Raw genomic sequence first — 12,096 nt, forward strand, 5'->3', positions numbered from 1 at the left:
TTGAACTAATGACTACTGCCATAGGCCCTGTCCACACTACTACATTTTCATTTAAAAACACAGACATTACTCTTCATTCATGCCTTTCAACCACACTACTATGGCATATTCGACCACCAAAAATGGTGACTCTTGAAAACACTCTCCTATGCAGTATACATCTGAAAATTTAGACTGAGCATTATGGTGTAGATAAGCAAAAATCATTTTTTTTTTAAATGCAGACTCCAATTGCTCTCTCATTTGTACATGCTTATTACATAACCCTTCCCAGCGCATTACGTTTCATTCCCTGCTCGGTCAACCTTCACAGAAGCATATTGCAACACAGCAGATATACGATAGCTGCTTTCCAGGGCAATTGCCGTGTTTCTTACCTGTATAAATCTAAACTGTGTTTTATATAGTTTGAATGCTGCATACATATGTAAATGGCAAATACTTTACAGATTACTACAGTTTTATGATAAATTCCGCGGCCTGATGGTGTTTCCATCCCTTCATGCATCATCAGTTCTGGGAAAAAGTCTATGCTGCGTGCATGACCAATGTAGGCAGACAACTATTTAATATGCATTTGCAGTCATTTTAGTGTGACTGTTGACACTTTCAGAAACAATGTAAAATGCTATTGTGGATTAAGGCTGTCAGATCGAACACTGCTATTCGAATATAATTCAAGTCACTTAAAAACAGTCTTATTCAAAGGCAAAGGCTTATATTCTATTGTAAAAGAACAGTTGTTTGTTTTATCTGCATTCATTTTGGCATTGAGTTACTCCATACATGCTATGCAAATCTGCAGTATTTTATTGGTCTGTTTTTGCACTTCCACAATCAGTCTTTTGGTAATTTTGAATGGTTAGCTTATTATCTTAATTAATAAAACTTACAGCCAGATCCTCTTCACAGTGTGCCTTCTTTCTCTTTTTTTTTTTGTTCTATCCCACTACTCTATTAAAGGGCCTCATTAGTGTCAGCCAAAATATCATGTCCCATAATAAATCTCCATCTTATGTGACTGGTGGTTTGATACAGCTCTTTGTTTTAGACATTATGTAATTTCAAATATTCAGGCCACATTTATTAAAACACTGCTCTATCTCCAAATAAAAAATAAACCAGGCAAATTGTGTGGACCCAGATTTGATACTGTGACAATCCTATAAGCCACATAGGAGCCACTTTTAAAGGTGAGCCCACAGGTGCAAACTCTTTTTTTATTCTGAATGGCACGATATAAAGGGCACCCTAACACTGCCCAGTGGACACATACAAAACAATAAGACAAGTCAGCCTTTGAGCTGCCTACCTCCTGCATGATCTTTTACTTTACTCACTGTTCTTACATTGTCGCAGTCTTACTAACTGACCTGTATTCCTCTTGATCCTTGTCAGGACAGCGAGCCATAAAAGCAGCCACAAAAAGAAGCTTAAATCCTTATGAGACACACATGCTGGTACAGTGGTTTGCTACATTATTACTATTTTTTTTTTTTTTTAACTAAAATGCCTCAGTAAGACATGAAGTACTTTTAACAATGCTAATGCATGGGTCCCATTTATAGCACTCACAGACTTCTTACAGTACAGGCAAAATCAAAAAAAAAATATTCATATGACAACTCATGTTCAAATGGCATAGAGTTTTCAAACAGTGATGTTTTCATGTATGAACGTTTGTGTGCATGCGTGTGTGAGAGAGAGGGAGGCAGAGATAGATTCAATCTCATTCAAGTGATTATCTATACTAATAAAAGGCAAAGCCCTCACTCACTCACTCACTCACTGACTCATCACTAATTCTCCAACTTCCCGTGTGGATGGAAGGCTGAAATTTGGCAGGCTCATTCCTTACAGCTTCCTTACAAAAGTTGGGCAGGTTTCATTTCGAAATTCTACGCGTAATGGTCATAACTGGAAGCTGTTTTCTCCATTTACTGTAATGGAGATGAGCTTGAACCCGTGGGGGGAGTTTAGTGTGACATCATCACGCTCCCCCGTAATCACACAGTACATAGAAAACCAGGAAGACCTCCAAAAGTGCTGAAGAAAACATGCATTATATAATTGAGAAGGCAGCGAAACAATAAGAAGCGAGCGAGTGACATATACAACCATATTCATGAGTTCTGCTACTTCGGAAACAAAGCACGATGTAAACCTACACTTTAAATTAAGTTCATAGACAGGCTGCGCTGGCGTTTGTAATTTAGTGCCTGCCCATATAAGGCCGTCCGTCAGCGGCAATCAATAGCAAACTCCACTAAATATTCACGGGTGAAGGACTGTGCTTATGCAGAGGAAGATGAGATGGTCAGGGTGGTGTTTGACACAAACTCAGCGAAACTGCGAGAGAAAGTTTTAAGTGCCAGGACTAAGGTAACATTAAATACAGCCATGGACATAGCACGAGATGGCACCAGCACAGCTGGGAAACTTCGATGCATGCACACCGAGTGGCTCACGTGAACTGGCGCAGTGCACAGATAAAAGCAACAGTTCCAAAGAGCTGAACAAAAACCGAATTACACAATTGAAAAGGCAGCAAAAAATACATACAAGCATATTCATAAATCCAGCTACTGCGGAAACAAAGCACACGGTGGAAAAAGTCAATGTCCCGCTAAAGGAAGACAGTGTAAAAAACCCGTGCATGCAGTGTGTCAGGTCTCAGATAAAGAAGAAGGCGAGCTGTTTATTGATGCAGTAAGAAGCGAATCGATGAATGAAACCTGTCATCTTTACAACGATTGACAAACACGGAATGTAACTTGAACACAACACATCCTACAAATACGAACCTGATTGAAAGAAATAATGATAATCAAATCCTTGATGACAGCAACACTCAGTAACACTCACAAAACAAATACTGTATATTCACAGTCATGTTACGTTATTTTAAAATGTTCCCTTTTCTTTTTCTAGCTTTTTTAACACACTACTTCTCCGCTGCGATACGCGGGTATATATATATCCCGATCTACATACTCGAATAATGGATACTTTATTCGCCATCAATGATTGTTTTGGTAAAGCCATACTCAGTGTATTCATTAGATGAGCGGTAAAAAGTAAGAGCGAGGGAGGATGACTTATTGAGGCATGCAGGCTGTAGTCTTGCGTCAACTCTATCTGAATTGCGATCACATTTGAAAAAATATATCTTTTCAAGTTCTATTTAGTCCATATGTGTCAAACTCAAGGGCGCGGGCCACATCCGGCCGGCGTGTAATTATATCCGACCCGAGATCATTTTATATACTGTATTATTGTTATTAATGGCCGGGTATATGAAGCGCTGGTAACACAAAAAACTACAGATCCCATAATGCAGCGCTTCAGCTGCCTTGGCCGAACACTTACCGCGTTAATCAAGTCTAGCTTATGATGCTGCAAGTTATTGCGAAGCTAGCTCACACGATGCTGAAGAGAAAAGTTGATTCTGAAAATAGAGCCTTTAAAACCGATGGGAGGCTGAGTATATGTTTACTGAACCCGTGTGTCTCATTTGTGGAGCTAATGTGGCTGTAATTACAGAATTTAATCTAAGGCGGCACTATGAGACAAAACATCAGGGTAACCTGAATGCAATGCAGAAGATACAGAAAGCAGAAGAATTAAATAAGAATCTGACACTTCAGCGGACGTTTTACCGTGCACAATCACAAAGTGATTTCAAGTGAAGCTGCTTTTATGGGAGACACAAATGCACCAGTGCAACTTGCCCCACTTTCCCTGTTGCCAAGTAATGTTAAACCAAGTCGTCACTACGGTGTTCCCAAATCGCACTTTGCTGATAAACTGGCGCACTGAGTTTGCGGCGCTTTGGTGACTTTGAAGAACAAAAAGTCCGTCTACATGCGGCTCGAACCTTGTGCATGTTTGGTAGCACATATCTGTGTGAGAAGCTCTTCTCAGTGATAAAGACTAACAAAACAGCACACAGGAGTCGCCTCACTGATGAGCACCTGCAATCCATCCTGAGAATCTCCACAACACAGAACCTCACACCAAACAGAAACGAACCTGTTGCCAAAAAGATGCCAGGCGTCCAGCTCTAAAATGACATATGAGCAAAGACAACTGAATGATTTGATTTGTTATTGCTGAAAGGAACACATTTTATTTATATTTCCAGGTTTTGTTATGCAGCATGTTCATATTTGAATTTGTATAATTTTGACAGGATATATTTTTATGGAGAGCAAAATCTTTTGGGATATTTAAAATCTAAGTTTATTTTTATATAAAATTACATAAGAGTAAAGAAATGTGAATGTTTGTTCTTTTAACGTTTACTTTATTTCTAACTTGTATAATTTAGACAGGATATATTTTTATGGAGAGCAAAATATTATAAGTTGTTTAAGGTTTGAGTTGATTTATTCACGAATAATATTCCTGTCTGTTTTTACCATTCCTACCAAAGATATTTCTGTCGACTAAATAAAAATTCCTTCTATTTAAAATTTAAATAGAACTTGAACAAATCGATAGTTCATAATATCCACGCAGACTTGCACGTAAGAGCGGGAGTTATCCGTTTTAACAAGCAGCGTATTGCACTGATCTGAAATAGCTGTGTGTGTATATATGTAGATATGTATGTATATGTATATATATGTTTATATATGTGTGTGTATGTATATATATATATATATATATGTATTTCTGTGTATGTATATGTATGTGTATATATGTAGATATGTATATATATATATGTTTATGTGTGTGTGTATTTATATATATATATATATATATATGACAGCAACACTCATCACTCACAACAGTTACAAAACAATTACATTGACAATCATGTTACATTATTTTCAAAATGTTTCCTTTTCTTTTCATTGCTTCTTTAACACACTACTTCTCCGCTGCGAAGCGCGGGTATTTTGCTAGTCTATACTAATAAAAGGCAAAGCCCTCACTCACTAACTCACTCACTCACTGACTCATCACTAATTCTCCAACTTCCCGTGTAGGTAGAAGGCTGAAATTTGGCAGGCTCATTCCTTACAGCTTACTTACAAAAGTTGGGCAGGTTTCATTTCGAAATTCTACGCCTAATGGTCATAACTGGAAGGTATTTTTCTCCATTAACTGTAATGAAGTTGAGCTGGAATGACGTGGGGGGGCGGAGTTTAGTGTGACATCATCATCACGCCTCCCACGTAATCACATGAACTGACTGTCAACGCAGTGCGTAGAAAACCAGGAAGACCTCCAAAAAGTGCTTAAGAAAACATGCATTATATAATTGAGAAGGTAGCGAAACAATAAGAAGCGAGCGAGTGACATATACTACCATATTCATGAGTGATGCTACCTCGGAAAGAAAGCAAGGTGTAAACCTAAACTTTAAATTAAGTTCATAGACAGGCTACCGCTGGCGTTTCACATGCCCACAGGTAATGCGGGATACAAGTTTAATGAGAGGACACAGGATATAAACGAGAGTTTTGATCACTTTGTAACTAAGTTAAAATTGTAGGTGAAGGGGTGTGCTTATGCAAATTCCGAGACTGTGTTTGTGGGGGATTGACAGTTAAAGGCGGGTGGGGGAGTCACGTCATCATATCCCCTCCCATTCATCTAATTTCGCTCTGAGCTGAGCTCATGCTAACGCCATCTTCGAAGCAACCGTCAGACTGCCACCAAATACTCACAGAAAAATCCACAAGTTAATACACACGCTGTCTCTAGAGTTTCTACACACTGAATCCTCCAGGCACTACTTACAAAAGGTCACATTGACAATCGTGTTACGTTATTTTTAAAAACTTTCCTTTTCTTAGCACAAGCACAGCTGAGAAGCTTGATGCATGTGCTCCATAACGTTAAAAATAATGCATTTAATCACACTTTGCATTACAAGCAGATTACATTGATCAGCGCATCCCGATTCATTTTACCCTCGCACCACCTTAGTTTGAGAAGAAGTATGAAAAATATGAGGTTAACACAGAAAAACAGATCACCAATTCAAGCTTTATAAATAATCGATTAGCCATCAATAATTGTTTTGGTAAAGCCATCCTCCTTCCATTTTATAATTTTTCCGCCACTAGCCATGATTAAATGAGCGGTAAAAAGTAAGAGAAGCGAGGGTGACTTATTTAGGCAGGCATATATATGACAGCAACACTCATGACAATGTCAATCATATGCGTTATTATTAAAATGTTTCCATTTCTTTTTCATTACTTCTTTAACACACTACTTCCTTGCTGCGAGGCGCGGGTATTTTGATATATATATATATATATATATATATATCTTATAATATATGAATGACCTCCAAAGATCGCTGAGACTTTTGATATCATGAACGAGTCTGCAAAAACTGTGGTCTCCTGCCCAGCAAAAGTCGAGCAGCCAGCGTGCATAGCTGTGCCGGCCTTTGAGGCGCTGACTGCGCTTCTGCCTTAAGTCAAAGTGAGCACTTTTAATTTTTTTCATCCTCCCCCTGCGCTATAGCCCAGACAAGTGCAAACACGGGACCCCTTTTCTACACCACGGCAAAATAATATTAAGGCGATTCACACTTTCTTTTGCACGTATACGATTATGAGGTCCTCACCCCGGATTATGAAGACACGCACACGAGTAGAGGACTGACAGTGCCATCACAGCCGATTAATGGTGGGGACGTCTCACCAGTCTACACAAGACCCACCGTGACTGTCCCCAAAAGCCGATCATAACGTCAGCGAACACATCTCTCTATACTATATAAAAGAAAAAGGCAACTTTCCTTTCTTTACACCTTTTTTCCTTTGATCCCAAACCAAAGCCTTTCTCGCTTAACACTGCAGAGGACACAAAACTAATTTTCTTTAAATGCCGGTAAGGCACATTACCAGAGGCACAAATTTGAACGTTCACATAGAAAATGTAATTTCTATACCACAGCCGTCGTGTAGCGCCTTTCAAAAGGGATCTACTACCGAGAGATAATCCATATACATTTTAGCTGCTGTTAGTTACTTACCTGTTGTGTTACACAGTCTTTAAAATGTAGTTTACCCAACCACTCCAGTAGTGCTCAATGTACCTGTACTTCTTAAAACGTTAATGTTTTACTGTTTAATAACTTAGACTATATTTTATTATTTCTCACTTGCACTCAGTGACCAAAGCTATACACACATATATAAAAGCTATACACACAAGTATATGTATGTGTATATATATGTATGTATGTGTATATATATATATATAATATAATATATATAATATGTATGTACGTGTGTGTGTGTGTGTGTGTGTGTGTGTATATATATATATATATATATATATACACACACACACACACATATATACATGCATACATACATACATACACAAATATATATAATTTGTGTGTGTGTATATATGATGTAGATAGGTATGTATATATATATATATATATGTGTGTATATGTAGATATGTATATAGATATGTAGATATGAAGATATGTATGTGTATATACAGTATATGTGTATATATATATATATATATATGTATGTATGTGTATGTGTGTATATATGACAGCAGCAATCCAAGCTGTGAGAAAACAGTAAAAAGGAGGCGTGGCAGACGTCGTGGTACATTTTCTGATGCAGCTAGACGAAAATAACTTTGTGGCGCTGCCAAATACACAAAACAATTACTTTGACAATCATGTTACATTATTTTTAAAATGTTTCCTTTTCTTTTTCATAACTTCTTTAACACACTACTTCTCCGCTGCCAAGCGCGGGTATATATATATATATATACATATATAGATAGATAGATATGAGAACAACACTCATATCAATGACAAAACAATTACATTAACAATCATGTTGCGTTATTTTTAAAATTTTTCCTTTTCTTTTTCGTACCTTCTTTAACACACTACTTCTCCGCTGCGAAGCGCGGGTATTCTGCTAGTTTGAATATAAAATAAACACTTTCGCAAAGGTATAATGAAACAAGTGTGCTATTATTCAAGAGTAAATCTGAATAACAAAAAATTCAAGTGACAACAAGATACCAAGAAGACATGACTCACCAGCATTTGTGTGTCTGCTTATATCCCTTTAGCAATATTTTTTACACATAGCAAAACTTTAGACTGGCTGTTACAGAATGAAATCAAAGACTTCTTTTTTGGTGCAAACACCATCAGCGTGGCACTACCAGACCTAAACACTAGCGTGGAGAGTTGTTGGAGTACCGAAGTGACTATGCAGCAGGTGTAAGTCCCATTTTACTTATGGCGCCAAGCAGAGTTGTGTCACTGAAGAAGCTGTCTGTTGTTACCGTTCTGCCTTTGTCCAGAAACGGCTCCATAAGCTTTATGACCACAGACTCGGAAAGTCTTTGCCCTAGGGTTGTAACTCAAAACACAGTTCTCAACAAATCATTGCCAGATGTCTGAGATCACAGCAAATCTGTCATTTTGTCACATTTTCTGCATGGGTGTCTTTGTTGTCAAAGCACAAATTCCTCCTGGTAGTCTGATAGTAGTCACAGGAAATCTTATCTTTGATTGCCGGTGCAACAAATAGTTCTGAGCAGACATCAACTGTGGTCATCGCTCCTCTTATGAAAAGAATGGAGATACAGTTGTGGCCAAAATTATTAGGCCCCCTTATGAAATTAGGCAACACTCCTGATTCCAATATGAAAATGACCATTAACAACAAATGTTTGTTTTTTAAAGCGTATCTGTGTCCAAAATAACAAGGTCCACTAATTGTAGTTTGGATATTTTATTGACACACTGAGTGGAAACAAGAAAGGGCAAAAATGAGACATCCAAAATTATTAGCCCCATGCCCATTAATAGTCAATACTGTACCCTTTTTGAGCCACAACTGACAACAATCTATTAGAGTAGGTCTTTACTAGATTAGCACAGGTCTCCTGAGGGATTTTGGTCCATTTCTCCATTGCAAATTGTTCTAGCTGGTCCAAATTGCGTGGTTTCCGAGCATGGACATTCACTTTGAGCACTCGCCACAGATTCTCAATGGGATTGAGGTCTGGGCTCTGTGCGGGCCACTCCAAGATCTTGATTTTGGTATCCTTGAAAAACTGTTGAACTAATTTTGATGTATGCTTTGGGTCATTGTCTTGTTGGAAGACCCAGCGACGACCTTAGCCTAGACTACGAGCAGATTTCTGCATATTCTCCCTCAGAATGTCAACATAATTTTCTTTTTTCATGATGCCATGCACCCGAACAAGGCTCCCTGTGCCTGAGGCTGCAAAACAGCCCCACAGCATGATGCTCCCACCACCATGTTCAACTGTGGCAACTGTGTTCCTAGGGTTGAAGGCCTGTCCCTTTCTTCGCCAAACATAAGCAACATCCATGTGCCCAAACAGTTCCAGTTTAGTCTCATCAGACCAAAGCACAAACTTCCAAAAATCATCTTTACATTTCAAATGTTCACGGGCAAACCTCAGTCGGGCTGTGATGTGCCGCTCTTTGAGTAAAGGGGTTCTTCTGGGACGATGGCTGTGAAGCCCACCACGGTAAAGAGCCGTTCCTTGAAACATCAACTCCAGAAGAGGCCAGGTCAGCAACAATCATCTTGGCAGATGTCCGGGGTTCCTTGCTGACATCTCTGACTATTTTTCTCTCCAGAGTTCTTGAAATCTTGCTTACGCCACGCCAGGTTTGTTTCTTACAGAATTTGTCTCCTTGTACTTGGCAATGATGCAACATACAGCAGTTCTAGACACTGTGAATCACTTGGAAATGGCAGTGTAGCCTTGCCCCTTATTATGAGCCTCTACTATCTTCTTTCTGAGCTCCAGACTGATTTCCTTTGTCTTTGGCATGGTCAGTAACAGTAGTCCCTCTCATGTGTTCAAGAGCCCTGTTCCATGGAAGTCTTTTTATGCTGATTGAGTGTTGTTAGGAAGCCAATTGACTGCAGGTGTTGTTAGGAAGCCAACTGATTGCACAACTAGTGGTTTCATAGCTGATTGGTTAATTAGTGTAGGTGTGTTTTGAAAGCAAACATTAACATGGGGCTAATATTTTTGACCACCCCATTTTTTACTATATTTGATATAAAGCAAGACTAAAAATATATTTTATATTACAAAATGTATCAAAAACTAGCAAATATCACTGGTGGATGTTTGATTATATCAAGTTTCATCAATGTTGCAAACTTTGGGAAGAAGTTTAGGAAAATGTTCCATGATCGGGCTAATAATTTTGGCCTCAACTGTAAATGCTATCAACTCAGAAAGGTAGAAGCAAATTCGTTTTACCAGGTGAATGTCACTGACAGAATAAAACTGAATAATAAAAAAACAAGTAGCCAAATATACAGCGGGTGTTACAGACTCAAATAAAATGTATGTTTTTATTATATTATAGTAATAATAAGTGGCTCACTACTCAAAACGCAGAGCACCCGGACTCGAACCCGGTACCTTAGGGTTATAAGGAAACAGTTCTTACCTTTTTTTTTTTATTTGCTATAGCCATTTGTTTTTGTTGTGGTGACTAATAATAAAGTATTTAAAAAAAATAAATAATGTACACATATAAATGTAATGCCACAAACTCTTAAGCTACATTTGAATATATTTGAGTATTTACTTCTTTTTACTTTGAATATTTAATACTTATTTTTGGCTAATTTGACAGCAATTGTTCGCAAACAACAGTTACAACCTCTCACACCAGAAATTAACGATTCTGTACTAAATATAGTGGAATCCTAAAAATTTTGGGCACAACTATCACAAACACTTTCAGCTGGGACATTAAAAGCATCTACATCACTAAAACGGCACTGCAGGGATTGTACTTCTTACGCCAACTAAAGAAATTAAATATTTCCCAGTCAATCCTAGTTCAATTTTACAAAGCTATAATTGAAAGGGTAATCACATTTTCCATTGTTGTCTGATTTTGTTCAGCAATGGCACACTCCAAATCTAAATGACAGGGTCTTGTGAGGTCTGCTAAGAAAATAATTGGCTGTGTTCTTCCATCTGTGGCAGACTGTATACATCTTATGTTACTAACCATGTTAAAAGGATCACCAAAGACTCATCTCACCCATATTATCACTTACTCCAAAACCTCCCCTTTCGTAAACATTTCAGGTCAATTAAAACTAACAGACACCTCAATAGTTTCTTTCCCAGAGCCACAGCCCCCCTTCTTTGTACATTCATGTGGTCTGTCATAAACTGTATGAAGGTGTGCATGTGTTTGCAGTGTATGTACGTGTGTATACGTGCATACACACTATACACTCACAATTGCACTTACACATCATATGCACATTTCCTTTTATAATCGTACTATTTTGCAACTTTGTTTGATATTTTTCTTTTTAACTTATGCTATTTATACTATATGCATGTGATGTTATGTTCCATTACAAGCAGCTCCAAATCTACCAACTCAAATTCCTGTAGATTAAGTACTGGCAAATAAAAGTGATGCTGATATATTATGCTATCATGTTTCATATTGGAGTACAGTAAGGTGTCATTTAATTAATACATTTAATCCTTTGATAGATAATTTCAGTATACCCCCACATTATGAATACTTTACTGTATTTGACCAGCTTTTACGCAGAAATATCACCAGGTATATATATTCCAATAATCAGAAAACACTTTCATTTTCAGATTTTCAAAAATTACACAGTAACACATGACACACCAAAACAAGTTTAAAGAAGTGTAGATCATCATCATCGTCGTCATCCCCAGTTTAACAGCCACTTTCAGGGGTTTCCCAGGTTAGCAGGTTGCCCCAAAATGTTCTCCTCCACTCTACACCATCTTTGGGGGTGAGACCCATTCTGTTCCTACCATCTGACCCTACATTCAACCACGTCTTCTTCAGCCTCCCTCTGTGTTTCTTCCTCTCCACCTCCAACTAGGTGTACTTCTTGATCCAATCATATTCTGCCCTTCATTCCATATACCCAAGAAACCTTAGTCTGTTTCTCCTCAAAATAATACCTATCTACTCCACTCCAAGTCTATATATTAACTTTCCATTAATCTTCCTCTCACTTTGTAACATATGAACTACAATCAAATGCATCAGGGTTGCACAGTGGA

General features: G+C 38.0%; 1 protein-coding gene across 1 annotated transcript in view; it reads right to left on the reverse strand.

The window, feature by feature from the left end:
* The window catches only part of si:ch73-390b10.2 (Golgi pH regulator), a 49,415-nt gene that overhangs the window by 24,297 nt on the left and 13,022 nt on the right, over positions 1-12,096 (reverse strand). The window lies entirely within an intron of this gene.

The sequence above is a fragment of the Polypterus senegalus genome, chromosome 2 (genome assembly GCF_016835505.1).
Source record: "Polypterus senegalus isolate Bchr_013 chromosome 2, ASM1683550v1, whole genome shotgun sequence".
NCBI classification, from domain to species: Eukaryota; Metazoa; Chordata; class Cladistia; order Polypteriformes; family Polypteridae; genus Polypterus; species Polypterus senegalus.